Genomic DNA, 13,562 nt, shown 5'->3' on the forward strand with positions numbered 1-13,562 from the left:
CCTGCAGCTGTGTGTCTCAGCGGCTGTGTCGATGAAGCGGCGTTTAACACAAGAGTTATTCGGTGCAACAGTTTGCTCCGTCGCTGCCTGTGGCTGCTGATTCTCAATGCACTGTTTGCTCAGGCACGTTAGCGAATTAAACGAGGGAACGTGCAACTGAGCTCGATGCTGCTGACTGACTGACTGTCCAGCAGTTAGACAAGTCCGCCCCAGAGGAGCCACTGATGCACCGGACTGTTTACAGAAGCAGTTTTCAGACATCACCTGCAGAGAATTGGGTCCGTAGATTCACGGCAAATTTGCCTTCGACACACACAACGCAGCGAGAGATTCTCCAACAACAGCAACAAAAGCTCTGCAGGATTCAGATGGGTAGTAGTCGGAGGCAGATATTTACTGTCGCGTTTTAGAAACGTCATCAAACTCCCGGCTCGCCAGCGTTGAATCCTGCAGTGCATCACCAGAGTTCAGTGCGTTTACTGTTTTTCTCCCAAAATTGTACAAAACACAATTTTTCCAAACTTATTGCTGTAGCATAGCCAGCAGGAGACCCTGGATCTGTGACGTGATTTTGGTGACAACATACAGTATTAGACCGAAGTTATTGAATAATATTCATATTCAATATTTCCCAAAATTATACAAAACACAATTTTTCCAAACTTATTGCTGTAGCATAGCCATCGATGCACCGGACTGTTTACAGAAGCATTTTTTCAGGCATGTCCTGCGTGGAATCACCTGCAGAGAATTGGGTCCAGAGATTCGCCGCAAATTTGCCTTCGACACACACAACGCAGCGGGAGATTCTCCAACAACAGCAACAAAGGCTCTGCAGGATTCAGATGGAAGGGGGTGCAGCAGTCGGAGGCAGATATTTACTGTCGCGTTTTAGAAACGTCATCAAACTCCCAGCTCGCTAGCGTTGAATCCTGCGGTGCATCACCAGAGTTTAGTGCGTTTACTGATTTTCTCCAAAAATTATACACAACACAATTTTTCCAAACTTGTTGCTGTAGCATAGCCATCGATGCACCGGACTGTTTACAGAATTAGTTTTCAGACATTTGCTGCGTGGAATCACCTGCAGAGAATTGGGTCCGGCGATTCGCGGCAAATTTGCCTTCGACACACACAACGCAGCGGGAGATTCTCCAACCACAGCAACAAAAGCTCTGCAGGATTCAGATGGGTAGTAGTCGGAGGCAGATATTTACTGTCGCGTTTTAGAAACGTCATCAAACTCCCGGCTCGCTAGCGTTGAATCCTGCGGTGCATCACCAGAGTTCAGTGCGTTTACGGATTTTCTCCCAAAATTGTACAAAACACAATTTTTCCAAACTTATTGCTGTAGCATAGCCAGCAGGAGACCCTGGATCTGTGACGTGATTTTGGTGACAACATACAGTATTAGACCGAAGTTATTGAATAATATTCATATTCAATATTTCCCAAAATTATACAAAACACAATTTTTCCAAACTTATTGCTGTAGCATAGCCACCGATGCACCGGACTGTTTACAGAAGCATTTTTTCAGGCATGTCCTGCGTGGGATCATCTGCAGAGAATTGGGTCCAGAGATTCGCCGCAAATTTGCCTTCGACACACACAACGCAGCGGGAGATTCTCCAACAACAGCAACAAAGGCTCTGCAGGATTCAGATGGGGGGGGGGGGCAGCAGTCGGAGGCAGATATTTACTGTCGCATTTTAGAAACGTCATCGAACTCCCGGCTCGCTAGCGTTGAGTCCTGCGGTGCATCACCAGAGTTCAGTGCGTGGCTGAAGTGTCCCTGTGAGAAGCTAAAGTCAGGATCTAATGTATCCAGTCATAAGGGTTTTGCCACATGGTTAAAAACTAAAATTGTGATTGACAGCGAGGAAAAACACCGCGGCACCACCTGATAATTCCATTACCACAAGCTACTGAGTTTAAGGGCAAGAGGGGGGGGTCGCATTATCATCCTCATTTTCCGCATGCTGAGCAAGAGACAACAGTTCATCTCTCCTCCAGCATCGCTCCCACCGTCTTCCTCGGCTTCTGAAGGGTACGGACAACCCCCCCTCCGGCTGCGGCGGAACCAGAGTGACCACCCGGCGTGGTGAGGAGCGTACAGTAATGCCATTAAACCGCCGCCTGGGGAATCAGTCACGCGGAGGTTTGAGCTCAGGGCCGACACAAAGGAGACTCGTATGAAAGGGAGCCGAGCCCAGCCGGAGGAAGTCAGAGGGCTGTTTACAGAACAACAGTCTCTTATCGGCTGCGTGCTTCCCCCCGAGGAGTCTCCACCACAAACAGATAACGGCCTGCAAATAGGCACCGGAGTGTGACCGATGGGAGTATAATCAGGTACATTCTGCTTCGGGAGGAGGAAGTGGAGGATCAGGGCGGATAATGGCGCTCGGCCGTTAGCGTGGAGATCATATGCTGTGGGAATACGGCTGCATTTAAAACACACACAGTACAGAAAGATAAATAAAAGGTGGACATTTTACCACATGTTCCCGTTAACAGGCCGTAAAAAGCTAAACGACGGTTCATTTAGGTTTTTTATTTCCACGTGCTTATAACCGTTATTCACCCAAATCAATGAGGGCCTAATTCATCCTGGGGGATCGCTTCATTATTGAACAGTTAAATGGTCAAACAGGTTCAGCCGAGGCAGCTCTCAGCACAAGGGCAAAGAGACGGAGAGGAAAGCCAATGCAAATAACAGGCGCTCCAACGAGGCCTAATGCATTAATGACTGGGTGACGTGCGCTAATGTGACGGCAACAGATTCAGACTGACAGTAATGGAGAATTTTGCCCCTGGTTATATACTCATAAGGCCCCGGATTGGGGGAGGAGGAGGTGGAGGGGGAGGAGGGGGAGGGACGTACACCTGCCTACTGCCTGAGCCTTGACAGAGGCCTAATAAATAACAGGAGACAAGGTGAAACAGCAGAAGCCGCCTCCCATTCACACACACACTCACACACACACACACGCACACACACACGCACACACTCACACACACACACGCACAGACGCACACACACGTCAGCCACCGACACGACCAGTTGTGTGTGAGGCGCGGCAGCCTGTACGCTGACAGCTTATTGGCACGAGAGAGCGAGAGAGAGAGAGGGAGAGAGGGAGAGAGCGAGAGGGAGAGAGAGAGATAGAGAGAGACAGAGAGAGAGAGAGACAGAGAGAGAGAGAGAGAGAGAGAGACAGAGAGTGAGAGAGAAAGAGAGAGAAGGAGATAGAGAAACAGAGAGACAGAGAGACAGAGCGAAAGAGAGAGAGAGAGAGAGAGAGAGAGAGAGAGAGAGAGAGAGAGAGAGAGAGAGAGAGAGCGAGAGAGACAAAGAGACAGAGAGAGAGAGAGAGCGAGAGAGAGCGGGAGAGAGAGAGACAGAGAGACAGAGAGAGACAGAGAGAGAGAGAGCGAGCGAGAGACAGAGAGAGTGAGCGAGGGATGGAGAGAGAGAGAGAGAGAGAGAGAGACACAGTCTCCTCTGAGTTAGCCAGAGCACTTGTCCCGCGAAGTAGGAAACTCAAGAGTTATTCATGAAATAACAGAAGAAACTTAGAGCATCGTCAACTGTGCGACTCCCGGCAGTGTGTGTGTGTGTGTGTGTGTGTGTGTGTGTGTGTGTGTGTGTGTGTGTGTGTGTGTGTGTGTGTGTGTGTGTGTGTGTGTGTGTGTGTGTGTGTGTGTGTGTGTGTGTGTGTGTGTAGGGGGGGTGGGGGGAGGTATTTGACAGGACTTGAAATGAGGCTTCACGCATCAGGTCAAGGCTCTATACAGACTCACCTGCACCGAATAACAGAGCGTGCCGTATCTGAATCAATTTCACTTCTCGTAATAACCCTCGGGTGAGAGGCGACAATGCAGAAGAGAAACCGTCTGAGTGAAGAGCAGCTCGTGGAAGATATGTGAAGAATGTGCCGGGGGCGGGGTCAATGCAATCTGAGCAACTGCGCGGCTGCTCTTCATCCGTCGCTGATGCCGACTTAATTCTCAAAGACGTTTCAATCGAAAAATGTTGAGCTGCTTTTTTCCACTGCGCAAAAAAACACACAAACATCTGACACCTGGTTGAACACACTCATTTATTTTACTTTATAGAGATGCTGAAGCTTCTCTACACAAACCGTACTTTGCTTTGAAGGTGCTAATTTTTTTGAATGCACCACAGCGATTTTCTCTTTGTGTAGTGAAGATGCATCGACGTTTGTTTCCGGCACGTATTTTTTTGGCCTTTTACTTTTACATCTCGAGAACAACGTCCAATAGCGATTTTCTTCGTATTTTGCAAAACAATTTAGTTTTTGACGTGTTTGGTTTCCGTCACGATTTCCATGACGCACACTGAACTTCAACGTTAGATTGTCAATAGCAAAGAATCTGAATGAATACAAACTTAAGTCAATCGCATTTTTCTTTTTTAAACCTGCTAATTAATCCAGCCTGGTTCAGAGCGATGAGGCCGAACGGTGAATTGAGCCGACGCCCCCTAATGTCCTGATTTAAACTGCTTCTCCTACTCCTCCCTCACTCCCTCGTTCCCCTCCTCCTTCCGTCACCATTAATAACAATTCAGACCCTTGGAGCATTAATTAGTGAAATCTCTCCCGTGCGCCCGGACTCTCCGAAGCCACCGACAACGACGGCAGACTTCTGTAAACATGATCCACTGCATAGCAAGTTGTTTTTATACCCAGGTTTTAAGACATGGTGATGAGATCACAGAATTGTTCGAGCATGCCCAACACACACACACACAAACACACACTCACACACACACACACACAGACAGACTCTCTCCTCTCTTACAAACACTCCCCTCTCTGTCTCTCACTCTCTCTTCATTAGGCCGCCCCTGCGCTGGCCTGTGTGCGATTCATTAGCTTTTATCCTCTTCATTTGAAGAAGGAGCTGTGTATAATTAGAGCATCTCTGTTTGTCCAGCATCCTTCACACAGTCACATCTCAAGGCCAATTATCATTCCGCTGCAGAGCTCCCAGATAACACAGCCACACATCAGCCGCCTGGAGAACCAACTTCAAACTATCACTGCCTCTCAAGAATGTAAATAAAATCAACAGCTAATGATTGAATGTGGAGTGGCACTCCGGGGATATGAAGACGATGAACCATATTGCTCGACTTTGCGTTCTAAGATTTTATTCACTTTTGTTTTGCCGGGGAAGTGTTAGTGACGGAACAACGTTTAACTGGTTTCCACACGTTCAGTGCACAGTGTGTGTAGCTCCGCAGCGTTTCTAACACACGATGGATGCAAAACTCGTAGAAAGCCACAATCTCAGGATGAAGAAGAGGAGCCATACACGTACAATACGCCAATGAAAGTGTTAAACTCGAAACACTAAGACATTAAAGAGCTTTAGGTGATAACAGCCAATACAAGCGTCACTGCTTTGAAAACAACAACATGCGATCTCCTCAGAGGAATTACGTCCTGCGTCCTGATTGGTCCACCCAGGCTCCACCCCTCATCTGAATGTCAGATGTCGTATTCTTTCTATGTGAAACACAAACTCCTGAAAATGTCTGAAAACACCCTGGACAGTCACTTTGCTGCCGCCTGTGTGTCGGCTCTGCAGGCCAGCACTTTTAACTTCATCCTCATTGTTTCTTTTAATGTGAGAGTTTAGCTCTAATTTCACATTACGGCTAAAATATGGGTATTTTACAAAATGTCCTGCAGTTTTAGGACAATGCAGAAGAACAATGATTCCTCAGCTTTCAGTCAAAAACAACCGGAGAGATTTTGTTTTGGTCAAACAATGGAATGTTCTCTGGCGGCCAGGTCGGTCATCTGACTCCAAAAAAAAGAAAAAGCCAGGAGGTAACTGCAGGACAGGGAAGATACCGAGGTTCTGCTGATGTCTACAGGTCTTTGCATGAAGAAGAGTTTAATTAATCTGTTTTATATAAGAAAAAACATGTGGTCTGCGAGTACTCTGAGCTGAAAATAGGAGAAAACTTGTATTAAAAGGTCTTAATTTCATCAAGTTAATCAAGTTTTGACCTTGAGTCGACCTTTGCATTTATTTTGTATTTGGAGGATTAAGCGTGATGACTTTATTTCAGTTAACTTATCAAATTACTTTCTGTGCCCTTAAACTGGAGTCTGCGTATTAAAAGGAGCTCCAGCTGCTCCACGGTGGATTTAAAAAACACTCAAATCAAAAAGGTGAGAGTTATGACTTTAACCTCAGAGTCCCTGTTTGATTTTAGATTTAATGTGTTGCAGAGTGTGGAGCCAACAAAACAAAATGTGTCGCTGTGCAAATACAGAGTGTACCTCAAGTCACAGTCTTAATACCACTTTTATTAATTTTTAATGTTTGTTGTCACGGCAATTAAATTTAATTTAGAAAGCTGGAGAAACAGCAGAATAAATGAAATTAATTTCAGAATTCTTTTGTTTTTTTTCCTCGAGCACAACTAGTCATGGATCTGTGTTCTTGTTTTCCAGGTGTATCAATCTGGCCTTTAACCTGCTTCATCTTCTCCTTCACTTGGTGATTTTGCCTCATTTCCTCGAAGCCCTTGTGGCGATTTGCACAGAGCAGATGCTGACTTCTCCCATAGAACCGCAGCTGAATAATGTGTCAAGCTGTGTGCCCTTTACCCGCGGATGCAACATGTTTTGTTATTCGGTTATAATAAGTCTAATGAGGATAGCAAAATGTTAGATAACCTTCTCTCATACGACGCCTTGCACCTGGCGTGACTCTGGCGTCTGGAAGTAGCGACGCTGATCTTTAATTTTTCAGACGCCGACGTTCGACTCTGACCTTTGCTGCGACGTCTCAGATGGCAGATTTTATTTTGAAATGCGGGATTGCCTTGAAATAGCTTGATGTGATTTCGTGTCGTCTTTGTTTGTCAGGCAGCTGAGCAAAGAGGAGGAGAGGAGCGACACAACGGAAGTCACTGAGGGCTGCGGAGGTGCATCAATCTTACCATGGGGGGGGATTTTACTTTAAGAGCTGTTGTTTTTTATTGGACATAAAACAACAAATGCACCGATATTTTGTGCGATACCCTGAAACTACAGTTTGGTTCAGATCACAATATTATAGTCACAGTTTTTGTCTTCCTGTATCATAAACGCAAGATTGTGGATATTTGTAGATACTGTGAAAAACAGGCACTGAAGTCATGTTAGAACAACAAAGTTCCCGGTTGGAATCCTGGTTCGGCCGGGGTCTTTCTGGATGGAGTTGCCATGTTCTTCTTGTGTAGGTGGGAATGTGTGCGTCAATGATTGTTTGTGCTTCCTGTCCAGGTAATTCTACTTTAAGAGCTGTTGTTTGATATTGGGATCAAAACAACAAATGCGCCAATATTTTTTGCGATTCCCTGCAACTACAGTTTGGTTCAGATCACATAATATTATAGTCACAGTTTTTGTCGTCCTGTATCATAAATACAAGATAGCAGATATTTACATATGTGAAAAACAGTCACTGAAGTTGTGTTAGAAGTTACACCAGTCATTTTACATGTTGTTGGACAATATTGTCGCCTCACAACAACAAAGTTCCCGGTTGGAATCCTGGTTCGGCCGGGGTCTTTCTGGGTGGAGTTGCCATGTTCTTCTTGTGTAGGTGGGAATGTGTGCGTCAATGATTGTTTGTGCTTCCTGTCCAGGTAATTCTACTTTAAGAGCTGTTGTTTGTTATTGGACTCAAAACAACAAATGCACCGATATTATGTGATTCTCTGAATCCAAAGTTTGGTTCAGATCACATATTATTATAGTCACAGTTTTTGTCTTCCTGTATCATAAATACAAGATAGTGGATATTTACATATGTGAAAAACAGTCACTGAAGTTGTGTTAGAAGTTACACCAGTCATTTTACATGTTGTTGGACAATATTGTCGCCTCACAACAACAAAGTTCCCGGTTGGAATCCTGGTTCGGCCGGGGTCTTTCTGGGTGGAGTTGCCATGTTCTTCTTGTGTAGGTGGGAATGTGTGCGTCAATGATTGTTTGTGCTTCCTGTCCAGGTAATTCTACTTTAGGAGCTGTTGTTTTTTATTGGACTCAAAACAACAAATGCACCGATATTTTGTGTGATTCCCTGAAACTACAGTTTGGTTCAGATCACATAACATTATAGTCACAGTTTTTGTCTTCCTGTATCATAAATACAAGATAGTGGATATTTGTAGATACTGTGAAAAACAGTCACTGAAGTTGTGTTAGAAGTTACACCAGTCATTTTACATGTTGTCGCCTCACAACAACAAAGTTCCCGGTTGGAATCCTGGTTCGTTCGGGGTCTTTCTGGTTGGAGTTGCCATGTTCTTCTTGTATATGTGCGAATGTGTGAGTCAATGATTGTTTGTGCTTCCTGTCCACGTTGTACCCGCCTCTCGCCCAATGGGATCGTCTCCAGCTCTTCCCCACAACCCTCATCAGGATATAAGAGGTATGGATAATTGATGAATATATAAATATATACACACGTTAGACATCTCTATTGATGAAAAATGCAGTATATCTCTGTCGACCGAGTCGTTACTGCAGTATTTCATGTTTGCGCGTTCTGAAAGTTAAAGTTTTTAGAGTGACACCCCCCCCCCATCAACCAGCCATGATCAGCCTTCAGACGACTTTGCTAACAAACTCAGAAAACCTCTCTTTTCAAGGAAGTCCCACATGTAACCGCAGCGTTTGAACAGCTTCGGTGAATCCACGTGTTTCTACCTCCTTCATTATCTTCATAATAAAAAGAAAAGTGTCTGAGAAGCAAAGTCACAGAAGAATGTACACCTCACTTTCTGCTTTGTACTATCATCAATCACCAGAAGCTTTTCTTCCCCCCCCCCCCCCCCTCCTACAACATTGGTTGAAGCCATCCATATTAGAAAGAAGAAAAAAAAAAAAAAATCACATGCATATTTAATTTCATTCTCCACTGGCTCACACAAAAGAAACTGCCACCCTTCAGGACACCTTTCAGAAAAAAGTCTCTATTAAATCGCAGTCAGCTGGGAGTGGAGAAACATTTCAAGTGAGGATCTAAATTATCGCCAGACTTCAAATGAAGTGCTGTTTATCTTCCCGAGCAGCCGATTGTGTTGTTTCACTCCTTAGTCACAGCTCGGATGGCAATCAGGAGCGGTCAGCCGGGGCGCTATCAGCCGCCGTCACTCCGCGGTGACAAACTGCAGCTCCACTCTCCGGGCTCGGGCATTATTCTCAACACGCGACGTGGCTCAACCCCTATCAGGAAAACAAGGCAGGTTTTATGGCTGCTGGAAAAAGGTGGTAAACATAACAAAGTGCACAGCTCCCTGGAATTTAATGTGCTCGGTCAAAAGACGGAGTATAGATATCAAAGGCCAGGGCGTCGAACAAAAAAAAACAACAAAAAAAATAGAAGCTGTCCTCATGATGTAGGAAGCAGAAGCACAGGCCGTACACAACAAGTGATTTATAGTGTTGATTTACTTTTTCCCCTCTCTTGCTGCTCTGGAAGTATAACATCCAGTGGGCATTGTGAATGCAAAAGATGGAGAGGGGGGGGGGGGGTGGACGGTCATCTCTAGTAGAGACGTTCCGGTACTTCGGAAAATGCCGGATCGGGTATTCACGAACGTTTGTACTGAAACTATACGATTTCTTTCAAGTATGTTAGTCTATCTCCCCCTCTCTGATGAAGTTGCAATTTTCCTTTCCTGGAAAATTGCTGATGCTGCCACTAGCCACTACTGTTCTAGCAGGGGCGGATCCAGAGGCAGGGGGGCCAAGTGAGGGCACAGGCCCTAGCTGACGTCCGATTGGCCCCTTAAAGAGCCTAAAGAGCCCCTGTCCTGTCAGTAGCTCACAATACACACAATACATATGCCTCAGCTTTTTTAAAGTACACAATATGTTTGAACAAGGAACAATTTTCAAAACATATTCAACAATACTTAAAGCTGTAGAGCGGACAGTGAATGAAGAGTGATGTAAATGTTCAACTTAGTGAATCAGGATGGATGTTTGACATATAATATATATTGTTCTACACTCTGGCTGCAGGTTAACATTTGTTTAAAGGAGTTAACAGTTTTATGGTTTGATGCTGTTACTGTTCTGTTTAAAACGTAAAAGGTATTTTATTTTTAGAAACCGTGGATGCACATGAACCATTTAAAAGATAGTATTTGTTGTGTATTACTACATTTCTTTATTTGTGTTTTTTTTTTTTTACTTATATGGCGATAAAGAAGGTTCTATGACATTCATTCCCTGTCTGTATTTGTTTAACCCGGTTTAACCTGAGCCAGGCTATGAATAAAGTCCATAATCACCACTTACACACAGGGTTAGTAGCATACAGTTGTTAAATAACTCGCTATATTTATAAATGCACCAGTATGGGGACCAGTACTCGGGATCACATGATACACAAAGTCCAGGAATCTGATCAGTATCGGGAAGGGGAAATATAGAATGAGAATAATCTGAACTAAACCAGTTCACGCAGTGGAAGGAGATGACACTGAAGCAGCAGGATCCTGATTATAGAGTCAGTGGAGTTTTTATACGTGTAAATTAAAAGACTTCCAGAGGACCGCTCCCTGTGATCAAATTTCAGCCGATACTGTGCACTGAAGTACGCTGGCACTATGGTTACCTCAGTGATCTAATTACCTCGTGAGCTGTTCGCACATACACCCCCCCCCCCCCCTTCTTCCACACAACAAAATGTCTCGAGCCACAAGCCGAGTGTGTGTGTGGCCGTAATCCGTCACCTCAGCCTCACAGAGTAGAACGCATCCAATTGATTTCCTCCTGGTTTACATATTTACACACACACTCGTGCAATTAGGAGCACATGTATCGACAGCTCCGGCCCCACTGGGAGTCCTGCAGAGCAAATACATCTCCTGGTCCTGGGGCTGCCAGCGGGTGAGATTGATAAACCTCACACAGGAATGGACTGGGAATAGGTTTGAGCTTCAGGGTAAGATGGTTCTCTGGCATGAAATGACAAAAAGGCCCCAAGCCATGAAGACTACACCACATTAACACTGTTTAATCATCAGAAAATGTTAAAAGTATAAACTCTAAACATCCAGTACCAGTTTGCAGACAATAGGGGCACGTAAACAAAATCAAAATGTGATTTTTTTTTAGCAGACAAGATATTTGTTGGTTAAATAGAGCAGTGCTTTGTCACAGCAGGGACTGGGAGAGTTTCCAAAGTGCATCTGAATCCTGATCTATGAGTCTGACTGGAGGTCCTCCACTCCCGAGCAGCTCAGCTCCATCATCTGGGTTTCACATTCTGTGTGTGCCATGCTGCCCCCAACAGGCTCTGTGAGAAATGCATCAGCTGCCTGCTGAATCCCACAGCTTCCGACTGAGGAGCTGAAATCCACAACACAACTTCCAAGCTCCACCGCTTCCACAGAGCAGCACATTACTACACAAAAAACACACACAAACACACAGAATCTGCCTTTTCCCACTTTTAAAAAGGAGGTTTCTGTGTGAAGCTCTAATTATATTGGCAGTATGGATCAGCTTCAGCACATTGATTGGCATGAATGTGGGTTAATGTCCCTTTTTTCCCCCACATTAAATGTCATTGTTGAGGCAGCAGAAACGAGCCTTCAGGCGCTGAATGAGAGTCTGAATGTGAAGTCCCTCTGGACCCAGCCATTAACAGTGAAGGTGAAAGTCTGTGTTATTATCGCTATCTGCTGCTAATCCCTGAACTTTTTCTCTGCACAAAGTTTTAAGTAGACTTAATACAAATTAAATTGCGAATGTGTGTTGTGAATAGTGAGCAGCATTAATTAGAGAAGGGGTGTTGCATCTGCTTCAGGGGGGCAGTTTGCATTAAATACACAAATCCATTGAATTGAAGGTATTAAATGACGAATAGAAATATAATGATGCATGCATTCTCAGCTGGAATCAAACTGCATTACATGGAAACTGAAGGAGAGGCTGTAAAACTTCAAATTTAGCTTTTTCAACACCTGACCAGTTCTGCATAACCAGCTATTTTATGAACTGGGGTACTTATAGTGATGGAGAGGGAGAAATACATTCACACGTAACGCATATAAACTACAGATAAAGTGCATGACAAGGAATTTAGTGAAAAGAGATGAATCCACATTGTGCACACATTAACTGAAGAAATGAAGTTCGCACAGAGTTCACACTGGAATACAACGACAGTAGAAGGCTGCTCGAGGTTAATCACATTAAAAAACAGCCAAGAGATAAAGTTAGACACACGGACTGTGGAGGAGCACCTGCTCGTGGATCCAACGTGCGTAAATGTCATGGTTTTAACTTGGACTGTGAAATGCATCCACAGTGACGCACTTCCCATGTTTCTTTGAACAGGAATTAGCCTCAAAAAGATGAATTAAAAAACGAAAAACTCAGATTGAAGTAGTTTCGAGGAGGTGAAATAACCACAAAACCATGAACGAAGTGAGAGGATCAAACATGTGCACAGCTCGTTTTTTAACTTGGTCCAGAAAATGCATCCATCCATCCATACACCCTCTAACTCATTGAATTCACTCGAATTTACTCCAAAGACATTCGTTAGAGGACGAGAAACTCTGATTACAGCAGATCGGAACAAGTGAGACAACGAGAAACTGATCACAAATAAATCACAAAATGATCAACGAAGTGCAAACTGTGGCGTTCACTGTGGATCCAACGTGCGTAAAGGTTCTGTTTTTAACTTGGTCTACAAAATGCATCCTCACGACCTAGAACTAGGGTTGATTTCACTCGAATTTACTCGATAAACATTATTAAGAAGACGAGAAACTGCGATCAAAGCAGCTCTGAACAAGTGAGACCGGGGGAAACTGATGGATTCCTGCAAACTGTGGATCCAACGTGCGTAAAAATCATGCTTTTGACTTAAAATCACATCGATTTCACTCGAATTGACTCCACAGATATTACTAACAAGACGAGAAACTCTGATTACAGCAGCTCAGAACAGGGGATAATACGATAAACTGATGGATTCCTTCAAACAGTGTTTCAAACGTGCGTAAAAATCATGCTTTTGACTTAAATCACATTGATTTCACTCGAATTGACTCCATAGATATTACTCACAAGACGAGAAACTCTGATTACAGCAGCTCTGAACAGGTGAGACAACGAGACACTGATGGATTCCTTCAAACTGTGGATCCAACGTGCGTAAATATCAGCTTTTCAACTTGGTCTCCAAAATGCATCCATCGCAACCTATAACTGGGGTTGATTTCACTCGAATTGACTCCATGAACATTATTAAGAAGACGATAAACTCTGATTACAGCAGGTCAGAACAGAGGGCTACGATAAACTGGTGGATTCCTGCAGACTGTGTTTCTAACGTGCGTAAAAATCATGTTTTTGACTTAAATCACATTGATTTCACTCCATAGAGATTAGTGACAAGACGAGAAACTCTGATTACAGCAGCTCTGAACAGGTGAGACAACGAGAAACTGACGCACGCCTGCAAACTGTGGATCCAACGTGCGTAATTATCAGCTT

At 44.2% G+C, this 13,562-nt stretch overlaps 1 protein-coding gene across 1 annotated transcript in view; it reads right to left on the bottom strand.

The window, feature by feature from the left end:
• The window catches only part of LOC133017819 (receptor-type tyrosine-protein phosphatase mu-like), a 171,993-nt gene that overhangs the window by 158,139 nt on the left and 292 nt on the right, over positions 1 to 13,562 (bottom strand). The gene's annotated exons all lie outside the window — the stretch shown is intronic.

The sequence above is a fragment of the Limanda limanda genome, chromosome 13 (genome assembly GCF_963576545.1).
Source record: "Limanda limanda chromosome 13, fLimLim1.1, whole genome shotgun sequence".
Taxonomy (NCBI): Eukaryota; Metazoa; Chordata; class Actinopteri; order Pleuronectiformes; family Pleuronectidae; genus Limanda; species Limanda limanda.